The sequence below is a fragment of the Triturus cristatus genome, chromosome 3_2 (genome assembly GCF_964204655.1).
Source record: "Triturus cristatus chromosome 3_2, aTriCri1.1, whole genome shotgun sequence".
Classification (NCBI taxonomy): Eukaryota; Metazoa; Chordata; class Amphibia; order Caudata; family Salamandridae; genus Triturus; species Triturus cristatus.
The window spans coordinates 410,463,832-410,482,418 of NC_140584.1; the positions used below are offsets into that span (position 1 = coordinate 410,463,832).

General features: G+C 45.9%; 1 protein-coding gene across 2 annotated transcripts in view; it reads right to left on the reverse strand.

Annotated features, from left to right (window-relative positions):
- Positions 1-18,587, reverse strand: part of LOC146857453 (protein argonaute-1) — a 278,878-nt gene that overhangs the window by 198,406 nt on the left and 61,885 nt on the right. The window lies entirely within an intron of this gene.

The window sequence follows — 18,587 nt, forward strand, 5'->3', positions numbered from 1 at the left end:
TAAAATACAGAATAATGAGTAGGATGCAAGTTGTTAAACTTTTAATGGAAATGAGGAATTTAGACATAGCTTGCGCCATGGGGAAATTTATGTGTAAGGTCAAAGCGATTCTTAAGGGCTTAGAGTAACCTTTGTATGGGTACGCAAACGTTGTTATGAGATGGCACAACGAAAAGACATCAGTCCTGCAATTGATCTATTAGAAATATTGGATGTAAAGGTACAAACGCAGGAATCACCTGGTTTTATTAATTTTAGAATATTTTATAGGATATGGATTATTTTAGCTATGATGAATATGTGATATATTTTATATATGTATTTTAATAGACGAAACAGATGTAATGTACACTTTTATGGTTGTAACAAACTAAATAAAGTTAAATTGACTGACTGACATCTACAGCCGAGCTGAGATCCGTGGAGGCGACGAGAGACGTGGGACCGGCTACCTGGGAAAAGTGGCGAGTATCTTCCAGCACAGCTCCTGAGGCACCCTCGAAGTTGTGCACCGGGGATTGAGAAGCCCCAACCCCAAGTACCATCTGCACCGAAGATCAGCCCTCCACATTCCACGAGTCCTGCGTGAGGCCCTTCTGCATTTTCCTGCTTGCCGCGTCTGTCCGGTTGCTTGCCCGTTGGCTAGCGGCCTTTGTGACGACACACCTTGAAATCTTCACTGCTGGTTTGGCTCCTCCAGACTGGCTCCCACTTCTTTGCAAAAGAGAAGCACCCCAGACCTTCCTGGTCTGCACCAGAAGCAAGTCCTCCGTTCTTCGTGGGTTCCGCTTGCCAAGGCTTGGTGAGTCCTAGTTCGACTTCGACGCCGCCGACAGCAAGAGCCTTCGTGGGACAGCTCGCCTCCTGGTCCTGGTTGTCCTCGACGTCTCCTGGTACCCGGGGCTGCAGCGACAAGCTTCACCTTTCACCTGCAATCTTCACGACATCGCCTGGTTCCTACCTGGTTCCACGTGGTCACTGGCTAGTGACCTTGACTCTGTCCCTTCTGCTTGCAGGTATCCTCTCTTCTTGATCCCAGCCTTGGGATCCACCGGACACTCTTCACTGACTGCCTGTCAGCAACTTTCCTTCAGGCATCCATAGAAGTCCACGACGAAACCCGACGCAAGTTCACACCTATGCACCCGCAGCCCGTGGGCTAGGTAACTTGGGCACTTCGGTGCTCACAAGGGTAGTGACTATCCTAGGGTCTAGTTTCCGAGTCTCGACTCTCTAGCTGCTTCAGAAGTGTCCTTAAACTGTTAATTTCTAACTGCTAGTAATTCTATCGACTTTTACGCATTACGCGTGAGTGTTTCCACTCTGCACCTGAATCCCGTGGGCCTCCCACTTCCTAACTGTTGGTAGTGTAGTGTAGCCCCAGCAATTCCCAAGGCCTAGGCCTATCCTATTTCCGTGACAGTGGTCCTTATACCACTTCTTTAGTATATGGTTTGCGTGGCCCCTAGGGCCTAACTGTATTACTTACCTGTGTGACTTAATGTATGCTTAAATAAGACTGTGTTGTACTTACCTCGAATCTCATAAAGAGTGCTGAGGGTTTGACTAGAATAAATACACTTTATTTTATATATATATCTGTTGTGGTGTCCTTTCATTTGGTATTCAAGGGATTATATATGGTATCGCAGCTGGCTTCACATGCCATTCAGAGTTTAGCCTAAGACTGCTCTTGTCCATGCTACCACTAGGATAGCTGGTCTATAAGGTTGACTTTACAACCAATCACCATAAGGGTTGTTTGGACTGATATAGGGTGTACACTAGAACTAGTGACATCATACATCAGGCCAACTTCTCACACCCAGTACACAATGAAAACCCATTGCAAGGCGCAGATCAGTTATTGGCTCTGGGTACCTTGGGTGCTATATATCGCCGCAACCAGAAGGGTCCACTGGACGTAACAGGATATTGCTTTCAAAAATATGCCAGAAGTTACAGGTGAAAACGGTGGCACAAAATGCTGTTTTTTTTTGTTTTTTTAACTCTATTTCAATCTTTTTTTTATATCAACTGTTAGTTTCTATAGGAAAAACTTGAAGGATATACACAAATGACCTCAGCTAAATTCAGAATGTGGTTTACTTTCCTGAAATGTATAGCTTTCCGGGATCCATTATTGCTTTCACACCCATTTCTAACACTAACTGGAAGGAGGTTGAAAGCACAAAACATTTTAAAAATAGGCTATGTCCCAGCAAAATGCCAAAACTGTGTAGAAAATGTTGGTGTTCTGACAAAAGTCTGCCTGTCCCTGAAAGCTGGTGACTTCAGCACCACAAACCCTTTGTTGATACCGTTTGCAGGGACAAAAACAGACGCTTTCTTCTGTGCACTTTATCCCCATTTTCCCCCCCAAAACTAAATGTTTCTGTATTTTGGCTAATTTCTGGGTCACCTCCAGGGGTATCCACAAACCCTGGGTACCTTTAAAATACTCAGGATGTTAGAAGAAAATGACGCAAATTTGGTGTGGATACCTTATGTGGACAACAAGTTACAGGAGCCTAAGCGCGAACTACACCGAATACCTAAAAAAAGGGGGGGGGGGGGGCTGGGGAGGCCAGCAGCGAAAGGGTTAGAGACTTATGGACTCTTGGGGGAGGGGTGTGAGAGGAGCATTTTCCACTATTCCCCGCCCCTTATAAATAGCTATCAATTATTTAGTGAGGCATGGATCCCTTTTCCGGGATTGCTGGGGCGATCCCCAAGCAGGGATACACTAGGGAGAGATCCCGGTGTAAAGGGGAGAGTCTCCCCTTTTCATAGGTACCTCTTCCATTGAAATCCGTGTTCAGGGACTAAGATGTGCCCCAATGCATATATCGTAATGAAAGCAGCCGAAGCTGCAAGGCTCCCTTCAGTTTCGCTTTGAAAGCTTCTCGCCATTCATAAAACAGAAAAAAATTCCCCTCAACCCTAGGTGAGGCTTGGGAGGGAAATCCCTCTGCCGTAAGCAATAGAGAAATGTCCAGTCTCTGATACAAGGACGGGCTGGAAATGCCGTTAGATTTCTAGAGGTAATGCCGGGGACGCATTCATCAAGTTCATGTCACCGAAAGGCGCTAGGTGCCAGTCAGACCACAGCATTTTGTACACTGTACATCAGACAGCTGTACAGTGAGAAGGCCGAAAAGTGACAGTAAGTACACGCCATTAAACAGCAGATGACAGAACATAGCACCACCTTCATCTAAATGCTTAAAAGCTATGCCTAGATCCAAGCGCTAGGATAGGCGGGGTTAAAGCGTCGGTTAAGAAACTCTAAAGATACTCTGCATTTCAAGCTGGGGGTCCCTGGGGATCCCCTAGATCTGGCTACTTAACGTTTTTGCCGAGAAAATTTCTAGTTCCCATGCAAGACAATAGGGTTCTTTTGTGAGGCTCCGCGGTGCCTTTTGTGCACTTGTGAACAATGCGCTTTTCAAGGCCGTGACACCAGCTCCTCTGTCTGGAATGTCTCTAGTGGCATGGGGTCAAGACACGACCTTGCTCTGGGAACCCCCAATCGAAACCCCTCAGTTAGCCTCTTTTGTGGCACACGTGGGCACGAGAAACACTGCTTCGAATTAGTTATACACAGTGCAGTACAGACTGGGCAGATACTTCGCGCTGCCTGAACAGTGGATATTATCACCTGGCCCAGTGCTACACGTGAAGAATAAAATCTTGAGTCAGCCCTGCAAGGATTCCAACACATGACCTGTGTTTTACACGTCGCCCTCTAGCAGTAGGTTTGTTGTAAAAATTATTCACGGGAGCCATGGTCCTGCCTAGACCTAGAGTGTTTCACAGTTAAGAAAAATATTATAATGCCGGGTGTGTGCCTGTTCCAAGATGACAATTGGGACTACTAAACAAGCACCAGTTACACAGGTGTGCTACCGCCTTTCCATCTGAATTACAATTACTCGCCTCCACTTTCAGCGAGAGGAGAGCAACCCCCAAGACCCAACCTTCTCTTCTCACTCAGTGGAAAAACGATAGCTACTCACGCTCCGAGACATGACACTACACCTCGCTCTATTTTCGTGGTTACAATCTGCAATAATCAGAACTTCAGGTATGGCGTTCAACTAGAAGTAATGTACTCAATACTGTTGCGAATACATGAATTATTGAAGAGCAAAAAATGTAGTTTCATTCCGTTTGTTAGTATTTTGAAATGGGTAAAACCCCAAAGTATTTTTTTTTTCATTTTAACCACTGGAACCCGCGCTTTATTTTAAGCTGGAAATTACCGAACATGAAAATATTTATTTTCCCCCTGAGCTTTACGTCAGCTCAAGCAGAGAGTACTGTAGGGCACCTTCTGTAATGCAAAGCAGCTCACCTCATGGATTTGGACTTCTAGAGCGGTGCAGGTGATAGCTTAGGTATAGTAGAGTTCTCTACATCTCTTACCTTTTAAGTACGGCGTTAGCCAAGACCTATTCATTTTAATACAATTTTATATACATAATATACTTCCAGGTCTAGCAGCATGCTCTCTTCATCCATTGGTCTCTTTGTGCGTCGTTCACATTTTTTGTTCTGCCCTCTACAGCACGCAAACTGGGGCACAGTGTCAGGCCACTTTAGCCACTGGCTTACACCTCTGTGAGCGACAGCATTCTGCAGATGCACAAAGTGCACTCACGTAACAATGTAGTTCCCTTGTAAAGTTTTACAAACAATATTCATAAACATTAGCAAAACAAGACCTATTGGCTTTGCTAACACGTGTTCTCTGTTGGGAGTGAAACAAGGGAGCATAGCCCTTATGTGGTGGGCTGTATCCAACAATAATCCCAAGACACTACCTTCCTAGAATTACATCTTAATAACCTCCCTATATTTACACTATCAAACCAAAGTATTTTGAAACCATCAGAGGCCTTATGATGTCATCATATCTCTCTGTTGTGGCACTATTATACCACCCTACAATGGCATAATCATTCCACCACACAGTGACCTCATCATACCTCCACACAGTGACATCATTATACTTTTACTTAGTGGCATCATCATACATCTTTAATGCACAGAAGCGAACGGCAGTGTACAAAGTTAGCTTCAATTACTACCATCTCCAAAGATGCACAATATTTTTGTCTCTGCCTCTTATTAATGCACTATGGGAAACCATGATTTACTCTTTCAGCTCTTGCTACAGAGAAATAAATTAAAGACATTGTCTGGTGCTCAAAATAAACCCAGCAACTGGACAAAAGTCTCTAGTGAGCTTGTGTTCTTTAATGGTTAGGATACCAGGTGGAAATCTACTGTGTTCTTTATTGCGAAGGATACCTGGTGGAAGGATACATGGTGTATTTTGACCAGGAACACTTCTACTTACGCCTTTCACAGTGTTAATCCATAGGATAGGATTTACTTTTCTTTGTACTCCCTGTGGATGTAGCGCGGCAGGGACTGAATGCGGGCCATATTTATGTTGTGGTGGACAAACGTGTTTATTCATAAAATGCTGAAAAGAAATGTAGTATTTTACACTAGTTAAGTCTTATATCCACAAGAGAAATACAGTGCGAACATGGTACTGTTTTTCTTTATGGAAACTAGCCTCAAATCACAACGTTTTGAGTAAAGATAGATTGGAATCAAAATGAAGCTTCAAAAATAATTTGAGCTCCGAACTTAAGTCCCCTCACAATTATCTGTTTGACTAGGTCAAGGGGCTCTTTCGCTCGACTCTGGCTTTTTGCTAGGCAAGTGGTACAATGCCTAAATCAAGATTTTAAGAGCCATTTCTTTGTAATTTGTGCGTCGCCTTAATGGCTGTCAGTCAGATGGTTATGTCCCCAACAAGTGTGACCTATTTCAACACTCAGAATTTATTTAAGGACTCTTCATCTGGATTACTAGTATGTCTGATGATGGTATCGGTGAAGAGCTGATACCTCTTTCTAAACACTCTGATACGCTTCTTTTCTCCAATGGTTAACCTTGTTGCAGAGGCTCAATGGCTCATTCCTCTGGTTGCATTGAGTTGGGTCTTCATATTCTTCATCTTGCATGTCAAGGACTGATTAGATTAAGGTCTCCTTAAGGTTTATCCTAATTCATGCGCACTCACATTCTGGTCCTGGCTTATCGGTAAAACATATTGCTGTCCGCATCAGAACAGTCAGAAAGACAGGCATATACACAGCTTCCCAAGTTGTTGGAAGCCCAGTGCCATTTTTCAACAAATAGGTTCTATAGCCAGGGGACAAAGTTTAAGACAATGCCACACTTATCAGCTGCAGCAAGAACACTAAGATTACACACGAGTCACAAGCTTTCCTTTTGCCTCCATTTAGTGACATTCAACGTCTATAAGGTAAAACCTTCATGACTGACTCTTCCTCTGGTGCCATCATAATAGCTCTCGTCAGGGAGATGATCTCCTTATAGCTACATCAAAATTCCCTATAGAATCATCATAATCCCCTTTAGTCAACACCTCTCCTCCATTAACATCACAATTTCTCTACTTGCACAGAATTGGCATCCTTTCTATTATCAGCAGAAAGCTTCAGTGCTACTTGATCAGTTAAGGGACTTCTCCGGAGCAGAGACCCAACTGAGTTGATCACAAGCAGTGCTTGTGCCAATATCACCAATCAGCATGTCCAGGTTATGGGGTTGATTTTGCTCATGTATGTGTTGCAGTGGACATATGGCCTGCTCTCCATCACAGCGGTACCGCATCACAGGAGCACTCACACTCAGGCAAAGGACAGAGAATCCAAAAGCAGAAACCCGATCAATGCACAAGTACCTGCTAGACTCATTGTTTGTATTTGAGAAGTGTGTAAATGAAGGACCACACAGGAGAAACAGGACTAGGCCTTAGAAACCACCAATATGAGAGACAGTCCTAGAACAGGACGTCAAAAGCATAACTGAAACTGCCCCCCAACTCTCTCTTTTTAGTGTCTGACCACATATTTATAAAGCAGATTATCCTTTAGGGAGAGACAGCAAGTGCCCTGGTGCTGAATCGAAGTGCACACCCTCCAAGTGGCACCTTAGGTAGCCAATGTTAGGGTGCCCTTGGAAGATTGGTTTGCTCTGACAGAGAGGAACGCAGGAGAGAGAAAAATGTCCCATGACTCAGCAGAGTGAGGGTTTGCCTGATCGGGAGGGCAGGCAAATAACACTGACATTACCTACTAGAAATCCTGAAATTCACAATTTGCTTTTCAATACTCAAACCTGGACAGAACCTATTGGATTTTTTTGCACCCAGCCAAATCCCGCAGACAGTTTTCAGGCACTTTGATGTTACATAAGCGGCCAGATAAAAAAATAAATACTGTAGGAGTAAAATGTAGACTAGATGGCCAATCACATACATACAATATACACAGTTAGCTCTATTAAAGCACAAAAGGGATGCTTTTTGAAAGAGTTCAACACCAAGAGATTCCATCTTCTCTACTACTGACATCCACTAGCTAATCATACTTTCTCAGGCTGTGTAGTCTACAAACTGACAAGCTTATGTTAATTTTGCAGATTCTTTTCTTGGAAACACCAAGGTAAGGTTACAACAGTATTAAACACTGAACATTATTGCATACAGAACATTTCTTCATGCTCAGCAACTCAGAGCAGGTAGAATTGGGTCAAACAAATGTTGTTCTGTTAGTTTCAAACTAAAATGGTCAAGAATTAAATTCATTTTTAGGTTGAGCCTGGGCAGCACATGCGCTGCTCTGCGAGGAATGCTGTATTGGAGTATGTACTTGAAGTCCCATCCACTCTTCACCCATATTTTTCATTGGCTTGTGTCATTGTCCTTCATAAATGCTGGCTTCTGATTCGTAAATTGTCTTGTTAGTCCCTCCTTAGTACCGCCTTGTCTTCATTTGTAACCTCCCATGGTGACTGGCCCTTTTACTTCTGTTGCGACACGGTATGTCTTAATTAGTCTGTAAGCACTATTTTCTTTAATGAGTTTCTCCTACTGCAGGCACGACGTGCTTTCCTTACATTCAGCGAGCCATGTGCACTTTCACTTTCAAGCAGCCCTGGACAATGGCGACCGCTTCTTTGAAGTGAAATAGGTCTCGCATCTACAAGAGTCTAAGCTATTGGCATTGTAAATGACAATAGCTTAAATTCTCGTACATGCTAAAACAAAGACAACTCAGAGGTGAGCCACAACATTTCCACAGATAATTTCCTTTTACCAACGTGTTGCCTCATTTAAACACACTTCTTCACTGTTCTAAAGACTCTTGCTTTCAACTGTACCCTTGAAGCAGAGCTTCATAACTACAGATAGTTATTTGTAAAAAAAATGTATAAAGCGCATTACACCTAAATTTCACAAACTAGGTCTAACAGGCTGGTGGACAGATGCCAACCAGATACTTAGAGCCTTATTACGACTTTGGCGGTGTGGCACCGGGTCCGCCCCGCCGCCGCACCGACAAAGGAGTGGTCGGCCATCCACCAAATTAAGAGTTTCCTCCTGTCTGGCAAGCTTTTTTTTTTGGCGTTCCTATAGTAATGCCTCTAAAAATGGGCACCGCAATGGGAACGTCAAAAACAAACAATTTACTTACCTTTGGTAACATATTATCTGGTAGAGACTCCATCTAGCTGGAGGTTCCCTTACTTTGAATTTCCCAGGCATCAGGCTGGATCCGTAAACTTTTGCCCGAACAATACCCCCTCCGTGCGCAGTTGGGTGGCTTCATTCGGCTCTGCGTGATGTCGGCATCGTTAACGTCGGTTATGATGTCACAGTCACCTATATAGGTGCCACCCAGGAGCGCAGACATCAGTACTTTTCGTTTTTCATGCCAGAAGCGAAGTAACTGACCTAATCGAGTACAAAACTAGGGCCCTGAAAAAGGGGGGTAACTCTAGCCCTAAGACAACCAGTCCGCAAAGCAGGGAGGCATGGGTGGGCGTGTAAGGAATCTACAGCTAGATAGAGTCTCTACCAGATAATGCGTTATTGAAAGTAAGCAACTTGTTCATCTGATTGAGACTGCTAGCTGCAGATTTCTTACCTTTGAATAAGATACCCTAGCCATACTCTCCTGGCGGAGGGTTGCAGGACAATTCCTCATACTAGGAAGTCCTGCAGGACCGAACAAGCAAAACACCCGTCTCTGCGGACCTGACTGTCCAGGCAGTAGTGCTTGGCAAATGTGTGCAAAGACGCCCATGTTGCTGCCTGATAAATGTCCAGGACTGGGACACCCCGAGCCAAGGCCGTAGTCGCAGCCTTTCCCCTGGGGAAATGGGCCCTTAATCCCTCAGGGGGCTACTTTTTAGCAAGGAATATCAGATCTTAATGCAGAGAACGACCCAGTGAGAAATGTTCCTTTTACTGCATTGCCCATCCCTTCTTAGCTCCCATGTACCCCACAAAGAGTTGGTCGTCCATCCGTAACTCTGTGCTTTCTTTTGCTGTCAAGGTAGAACGACAACGCTCTTTTTGGGTCCAGGTGGTGAAGACACTCCTCTTCCTTAGAGGGATGCGGGGGAGCAAAGAAGATGGGCAGCGTGACAGGCTGACCCAGATGGAATGGAGTCACCACCTTCGGCAAGAATGAAGCATGGGTGCGAAGAGCCACTTTATTTGGAAAGGACATCATGTAAGGAGGCGTACAAGATAGCACCTGCAGCGCACTCACCCTCCGGGCAGATGTTATCACCACCAGGAAGGCTGCCTTGATGATAAGCAGCCGGACGGAACAATTGTGTAAAGGCTCAAAGGGAGAACACATAAGAACAAGCATTGGCATAGCCAATAGGTCTCGCCTTTGGGACCTTTTAAGTGTTTAGCGATGCAACAGTTGATGTTGTTGCACCAAGGATATTGTACTGCATACCTAACTACTTACAAGGTCCCAAAATTGAGACCTATTGGCTATGCCAATGCTTATTTTTTTAATACTAATCCTCGCACGCCATGAGGTGGTGTGTTTCCGTGAAACCCACATCCGTATTGCCCTCTTCACGCCTGTGGTTCTGTGCCCCCTCTAACCCCTGTATTTTCACTCCTCCTCTGTTGCGTCCATGTTTCCTTCCCCGCCCTCGTGTTGCTTCAACCCTACCTGTCCCGGCCCTCGCTGCACACACACATGAAGAGTTAAGAACAATGGTTCAAGGATGGCCCAAAAGGGTCCAATAGAAAAGGTGACCCAGGCAGGGTCACTTGTTTTTTAAGATAAGTGAAATCAATTCCGTAGGGAGCAGGAGACAAAGTACGTAAAGGGTCATGTAGGTCAAAAGATAGCAGGTATTTATTTAAACAAAGTCAATTTTAGAATGCTCACAAAATAAGAAAAGCGTGGTGTGAAATAGTGATAGTAGTTTTAAAAAGACATCGCATTGACAACAATATAGTAGTTGAATTCCATAATTGATCTTTACAAGTTATAAAGAATTCATGTTGTGGGGTGGTCGACGGCGTTTCGAACCCAATTATTGGGTTTCATCTTCAGGACAGTGGTGAGCATGTATTTTGAAGTTAAACTGCCCGTAAAGTTCCTAGAGTCTCCAAAGTGGGAGGCAGGGGCTTCAAAGGTTAATTATTTGAAAACAAGCAGCTTGGCAGTACATAGATCCGCCTGGAGAATGTAATTTTCTTTAGAGGGGCGACAGGGCAGTGAATGGGAGCCTGAGGCCGAGCAGTCAGAGACGTCCTGCAGCTGTTGGGGCTGGCTGATGAATTCTAGGAACTTTACGGGCAGTTTAACTTCAAAATACATGCTCACCACTGTCCTGAAGATGAACCCCAATAATTGGGTTCGAAACGCCGTCGACCACCCCACAACATGAATTCTTTATAACTTGTAAAGATCAATTATGGAATTCAACTACTATATTGTTGTCAATGCGATGTCTTTTTAAAACTACTATCACTATTTCACACCACGCTTTTCTTATTTTGTGAGCATTCTAAAATTGACTTTGTTTAAATAAATACCTGCTATCTTTTGACCTACATGACCCTTTACGTACTTTGTCTCCTGCTCCCTACGGAATTGATTTCACTTATCTTAAAAAACAAGTGACCCTGCCTGGGTCACCTTTTCTATTGGACCCTTTTGGGCCATCCTTGAACCATTGTTCTTAACTCTTCATTATCACCCCAGGTTCACATATCGGGGTACCCTTGTCTCCTAAAACCACACACATACAGCATCACCTTCTGACTATTGCTGCTGGAGAGGCCACACATTTCAGAGAGGGGTAACGAACACCCAAAAAAACCATTCCCCAACAGTCGTCTGTGAGATTCTATGTAACAAAATACCTATTGACATGCTTTACCATATTGAAATAATTCACACCTCAAGATCTAAATTTTAACATATGCTTTCAACAATAAAAAAGGTCAGGCCTACTGTCTTTCTCAACTTTCTATAATAAACAAATCATATATATGGCATTTGACATAACTCTAAACAACAAACTAACCAAGCTACAGATTTTAACACTAACTGGTCACCATAACCAACCAAGGTCTACTATATTGAGGAAAAGCTTTTGCACAAGACAACCATCAGGTATATCGTCGTGACATTAGAAATATGTACAAAATTAGTTAGCAAAATAGGAGACCTCTCCAAAAAAAGAGCCTAAAAAGGTTCTCTTAGTACAAATCTTCTGCCACCAAGGTTTGTCAGAGGGAAAAACCAATACCAAAACCCTTGCTTAGTATGTTAACCTGTGAGATTCAAAGTAACCAAACACCTATGTGCAAGCTTTAACAGATGTAATTACTGCACACCCTTAAAAGGTATATTGGATTCAACGTATGCTTTTCACAGTCAGTAAAGCAGGTCTTTTACCTTCTCATTGTAAATGGACCAGACCTATAGCACCTGACATAACGTTTCCAAACAAACCAATCAAGCTTATAGCTATTGCCACTGGCCTGTAGCCATGATCAACTCAAGCTCACTGTATTGAGCAAAACTTTCCCACAAGGCAAAACAAGCACTCTTTTTCAGTAGAAGCACACACCTCTTGCCTAATCAAGTGTGTACAGAAAAAGATCAACACGTGGGCAGAAGTTAAGATCCTCTCTTAGTATTTCTTCTTAAATTTTGTTCACACACGGTATAGTGAGAGCTGCACTGTGAAGGCAGAACTAAAGATGTAAAAAAAATGGCGCAGAAACACAAATGGTGATGGAAGGAATGCTTGCAATAAGTCTAACCACTGGCAAACTATCAATGTGACATCCTAACACATCGCTCTTTTTCCAACCATTCCACCTCAGTTTGGACCCAGCAGTATACAAATCAGTCTTGACTTTGCTCCAATAGGGGCAGTGCAGTCTGAACTGCCAGGACCTTCCTGAACCAGAACATAACTAACCAAAGACCGGTTTCACCGTTATTACCGCTCTTCAGCCTGGTTCCAGTAGCACAGTGAGCACGGGACCCGTGCCTGGGCATACCCTTAGCCACTCAGGTCGTTGAATCAAACAAACAAAGGTGACGGGAGGAATGCATACTGTAAGTCTAACCAATGTCAATCGCTCTGTGTTGCACTCCAATCTAACTGTGAGCTGTAGACGAGGAAGAAAATAAATCCTATGTGAAGACCACAGGACAAAATATTATCTACACTTCAATTAGGGGACACACAAAAATAGACCCACGTTATGCTGCTGGAACTGGTAAATATTTTGAATATGTGCCTAGAAGCTAAAGCCAGCCCAAGATGTCACAGTGAATAATGGCCAGCTCGCAGAAGAGATTACTGAGCACCCCCAAAGGATACAGGAAGGGCCACTGATATTCTACCCCTGTGCTGGAGGAACAAAATGCACTCCAAGCAATCACCCTCACAAATTGGCACAATAATCAAGAAGGGACTTGACTTAAGCACGCAAACGCCCAGCATCAAATAAAATAGAGAGCACTTAGCTGCAATGAAGAAAGAGGATAATGAGAAGATGTACGTAAATATTGTAGGACGGATTGTGGTCCTTTACTGTACTTTTAGCCAATGGAAGTATGTTTATTATAGAGTTGTTGCGTTTTGGCTGGCATTAAATTGTAAAGAATAACAGTATAACCATTGCCTGCGGTGCTGCCATAGAATTATAAGGCTGGTTGAATACGAAGTATACTGGTCAATACCTAAACTGTAAGCGTCCTCCAATCTTTTGATGTCACCCGTATTTCGAAATAGACGCGACATCTCTCAAGGTCTGAAGCACTCTTAATCCATTTGCTCAGTTACGTGTGAAACTACACAGATAAGAATACCATTTGTGTATTGTTTGCTGTGTGGCGCTCCTTCGTGGTTTCTTGCACAAACGTGCGGTTCAAACAATCCATTAAGAAATGAATTTGCTTCTCAAAGGCTGGGAGTTTGTTCACTGTTATTATGTACAAAGGAGACTAATGGTATAGGCCAAAGTAAGCAGTGCAAACGAGCTGTCGAGAAAACGAATATGCCCACCGAGTCACAATTCCATCTGCCCCCCTTCGCAGCCCCACGCACCTGTCAGGTTCATGTAGAACGGCTGCCGCTCCTTCCACTGCTGTCTGCGGGCACCGGTGCAGTTGCTCCGGTCACACTGGCTCATGCAGTCCTGGTGCATGGGTTCCCTGTCACCCTGGGAGGCGCCAGCCACCCCCAGAAGGAGCAGCAGCAGCACTGACCGAGCCGCCGTCTGCCCCCAGGATGGAGAAGCAGGAAGCTATCTTTGGACCCAGAGGGGGAACAATAACAACAGCACACCGGAAGCGCATCTGGAAGGGGAATGCAAAAAGGGAACTCCACCGGAAGTGACTTCTATCAAAAGACGTAAAGAGGGACATACCGGAAGAGTCAGGGGGGAAAAAGTAGCGTGCAAAACCAAGAAGCTTAGCAGAAACAAGTTGGAAGTTTTCTGCTTGGGGGACCGACAGGGCCACAGAATGGTGATAACAGTACCAAGCGGCTTGTGAGTTTACAAAACAGAGCGACAGAAGGTGCCACAACATTGCTGGATCTGAATTCTGCTTACATAATTACGAAGTCCTACTGCTGTCAGTACGGCTTATTGAACTTTGATCGCGTGTCTGTGGCAAAGTGAGCGCGGTGTCCCTAGAGGGCACCGCGCTCATTAAAGTAATAAAAACAAGCTGTCGCGCATTGCAGACGCTTGTTTACATCGTGCGATCTCCCTACTGAAAAAAATAAAGTGCATACAGGGAGTAATGAAGGACAGAGTGTCACGCCGCAAGTAAAAGATCCAGTCCTGGTGGGCGGGGCTAAAAGCGGACAGAGCAGCAACAAGGAGGGATTAAAAAGCCTCCTTCACAATAGAAAGGCTGTGTTTAGCATAAGCAATGACGCAAGCCAATGGAAAGAAGGGGCAGGGCTTTAAGTCCCCTTCGGAATCCGTATTGATTCCAAGAGGCCCTTGCATGGCGAGGGCAACGCATGCACGCTGCTAACGCCAGGCGAGACCTAAAAATTAGGACCAAATTAAGGTCTCACTACGGCATAACAAAGGGAGTGAGCCAGCCCCTTCAAAAACCTACTTACAGTTGGAGACCTAAAGAGTGAGTGTTGGTCCGGCAGCCGCATAAAAGTGGATAGAGCAGAAAGATAACCCTTGAGAGTACGCTACGCAGAGCCCTGCTGAGCAAGGGTTAGAATGAACAGAATAACAGTGAAAAGAAAAGCAGAAAGAGGGTCAATAGACCTTTCTGTACAGTATAATACAAGATTCTGCCACCTGCAGGCGCATACCGTCTTAGTGGAGGGCTGCCTAGGTCAAAAGCCATCAACTGCTGCTGCTCAATCTCCACGCATGGAGGCGAAGAGTTGACAGGTTAGGGTGGAGGACACTTCTCTGCTGCTGCAACAGAAGATCATCCTGAAGGGGCAGCCTGATCGGAGGATCAATGCTCATTTTCAGAAGCTCTGGATATCATATTCTCCTTGACCAGCCCGGAGCCAGAAGAATGACTTGGGCCCGGTCGTTCCTGATCTTCTTGAGAACCCCGGGCATGAGTGGTATTGGCGGAAAGGCGTACAGCCGACCTGAGCTCCACTCACGACGAAAGGCGTCGCCGAGCGATAGCTGCCTTGGAAACTCTAGCGTGCAGTATTGCTGACACTGCGCGTTCTCTGCGGAGGCAAACATATCTAGCCGAGGATCTCCCCAGCGCTGAAAGAGACCTTGAGACACCTCTGGCTGAAGACGCCAATCGTGATCCGCTAGAAATTGACAGCTGAGTTTGTCCGTCCTGGCGTTCAAAGAACCTGTAAGGTGTTGAACCACCAGGGATATGCCCTGCTGTTCCAGACATGTCCAGAAACGCAGGGCCTCTCGACAAAGGGTCCACGACCCCACCACGCCCTGCTTATTGGAATATCACATAGTGTTGTTCGTGAACACCTGCACTAACTTCCCCTTGACAGAGGGAAGAAATGCCTTCAATGCCAATCGAATCGCTCGAAGCTCCATCAAATTGATGTGGAGCCCCAACTCTGCCGGAGACCAGTGTCCCCTGATCTCCACCTCTCACAGATGACCGCCCCATGCCAGAGGGGACGTATCTGTCATGCCTGCGAGATCTGGTTGTGAAAGGGAGAGGGGTTTGCCATTGACCCAATCGCGGTTCATCAACCACCACTGCAGATCTCTTGTAGTTCCTTCCAAGATCTGGACCACGTCGATGAGATTTCCTTGATGCTGCGATCACAGGAACTTCAGGTCCCACTGCAGAGCCCGCATACGCCACCTGGCATGCTTTAACAATAGGATGCAGGAGGCCATGAGGCCCAACAGCCTCCGTGTCAGTCTCACCGAAATCCAGGATAGAGGTCGAAACATCTGAATCATAACCTGAATATCCTAGACTCGCTGCTAGGGAGGATAGGCCCGAAACTGCACTGTGTCAAGATCAGCCCAGATGAAAAGGAGCATCTGATAAGGAGTCAGGTGTGACTTTGGCATGTTTATAGAGAACCCTAGTTAATGCAGGATGTTTGCCATAGTCTGAAAGTGGGAGACGACAGCCTGGGGCGAGGACATCTTCAACAGCAAGTCATCGAGGTAGAGGAATACTAACACCCCTAACCTGTGCAGATGAGCTGCGACAACCGCCATCACCTTGGTGAACACCTGAGGGGCACTGGTAAGGCCAAAGCGGAGCACTGTAAACTGAAAGTGCTCGTGGCCTACCTTGAAATGCAGGTAACGCCTCTGGCCCGGCAGGATGGGAATGTGAAAAAACGCATACTGCAGGTCCAAAGCTGCCATCCAGTCTTCGTGGTCTAGGGTAGACAAAACCTGAGCTATAGTAAGCATCTTGAACTTCTTCTTGAGGAAGAGATTGATGGTCCGAAGCTCTAAAATGGGCTGCAGCCCTTTGTTTTTTTTCAAAATCAGAAAGTAGCGGGAATAACAGCCACTGCCGACTTCTGAATCCGGTACCCTCTCTAGACCATCCTTGGCCAGGAGAGCTGTAACTTCCTCTTGGAGCAATTTTAAATGATCCTCCGCCAACCGATTTGGCAGAATGGGATGAGGAAAAGAGAGAAAAGGCAGAGAATAGCCCTCCTGAATGATCTGCAGGACCCACTTGTCCGATATTATGGACCTCCAGTGGGGGAGATGATGATGTATTCTCCCACCAACTGGAGTGGTGTGGTCTTACAGAGTCAGACTAGGAGAGCTTGAAGGCTGCGGCTGCCATTGGCAGGGTGGCTGAAGACTTCTGGCTTCGATGTCTTGGTCGGAATGAACCGTATCCAGGTCCCCGCACATCTTAGGAAGTCTACGCAGTACGCTGGCTGGGATAGGGCTGACACGGTTGGAAACCCCTTGTGTTGCCATGAAAGGGGCGAAAGCTAGACTAGCCACGAGGAGTAGAAGAGAGGCCCAAGGATTTGGCCGTAGCTTGAGAGTCCTTGAACCGCACTAGGGTCAAGTCTGCCTTTTCCCTAAAAAGACGGGTTCTATCATACGACATGTCCATCAAGTTTGCCTGAACATCGCCCGAGAAGCTAGTTGTCCTAAACCAGGCATGGCGTCACAAGGCTACTGTTGATGAAAATGCTCTGCCCAGCAAATCAGTTGTGTCAAGGTCACACCATATGGCAAATTTTGCAGCATTTCCTCTGTCTTTAACCGCCTGAGAGAGCACTGCCTGGACCTCCACTGGGACTTGTGGCAGCACTTGTGCAACCATCTCCCAAAGGGAGCGGGAGAAACAGCCCAATAAGCATGTGGTATTCACCAAGTCATTCCAGCCTCTTGGATTCCCTATCCGGAGGGGTGGAAGGGAACGTGCCCTGGGAGGTAGAAGCCTGCACCACCAAGCTTTCAGGGGTGGGATGTTGGCTGAGGAACTTTGAGTAGCCCTGGGTCGGGGGATGGCGACGTGCAATAGTCCTATTCACAGGAGCCCCTGTGCTAGGCTTGGACCACGTGCCTAGAAGAACATCAGTAAGTTCTTCATTGAAGGGCAAAATGGGTTCAGAAGTGGAAACCCCAGGCTGAAGCACTTCGGTCAAGAGATTAGTCCTGACCTGCACAGAGGGCAACTCCAGTCCGAGGACCTTGGGTGCTTTCTTGTCCACCATGGCATAAGATGCCCCCTCCTCCATAGCTACAGTTGGCGGAGAGACCATGCCAGTATCTGGGGAAGTGTCCAGTGCACTGGCCTCTCAAGTTCCCCATACCAGTCCATCTGCTCTGCAGAAACATCCTGGTGTTCCAAAGAGTCCATAGAACCCGCTCAATCCTCTCCCGGGCCTAAAACATCATCAAAATGTTCAGGCAACAACATAGAACCCCTAGGTTCAATCAACGTCTGAATCGGCGTTGAGTAATGCTGTTCCGACTCCGTGTCATCAGGGATAAGGATGGGGCTGGCCCTGGTAGGATTGAAGGTACCGACTTTGGGTCCGACGCCGGGAAGGTCGCAATGGCAAGCTCAAAATACGCAGCACATGGCCTTTTAAAAATCTTTTATTTGAGCGGGGGTCGCTCCAGCTCCCGGAAAGAGGAGGCGGCGCAAAATCAACCCTGGGTCCTGCTCAGCAGAACCATGCCCAAAGATTCGGTGCTCCTTACCTCATTCGTCAACGGATAACAGTCGAGGGGAAGATGAAGTCCGCTTGGACTTCTTCTTCTTGTGCCTATTCCCCGAGTGTCCCAATGACCTCGAGTGGGACGAAGAGGACTTGGGGCTGTGGAAGCGGTCCCGCAACATCCTCTTCTTCGACAGGGACCTCCACTGAGTCTCACTGGATGGTGTTGACTGCTGTACCGCAAGGAGCTTCATAGCCTACTCCCGCATGGCGTTTGGAGCCATAGCTTGACAGTCGAGCACAAATTCGTGGTAGCGCTCGAGAGACCAGAGACAGACGAGGTGGGGGGGTGGAAATGTGCCTTTTTAGGGGGACACTGGTGCAGGGGTCACCCTTATCTTTGTCCACAGGTACGTAAACCAACAAAATGGAGATTGACACTGAAGCTGAAATTCAAAATAACAAGTTTATTTACTCATGAGTCAGACCACGTCCATACAACACCCTCAGGTGTTCCAGGAGGTAGTGGCTTGAATACACAGACCAGGGTA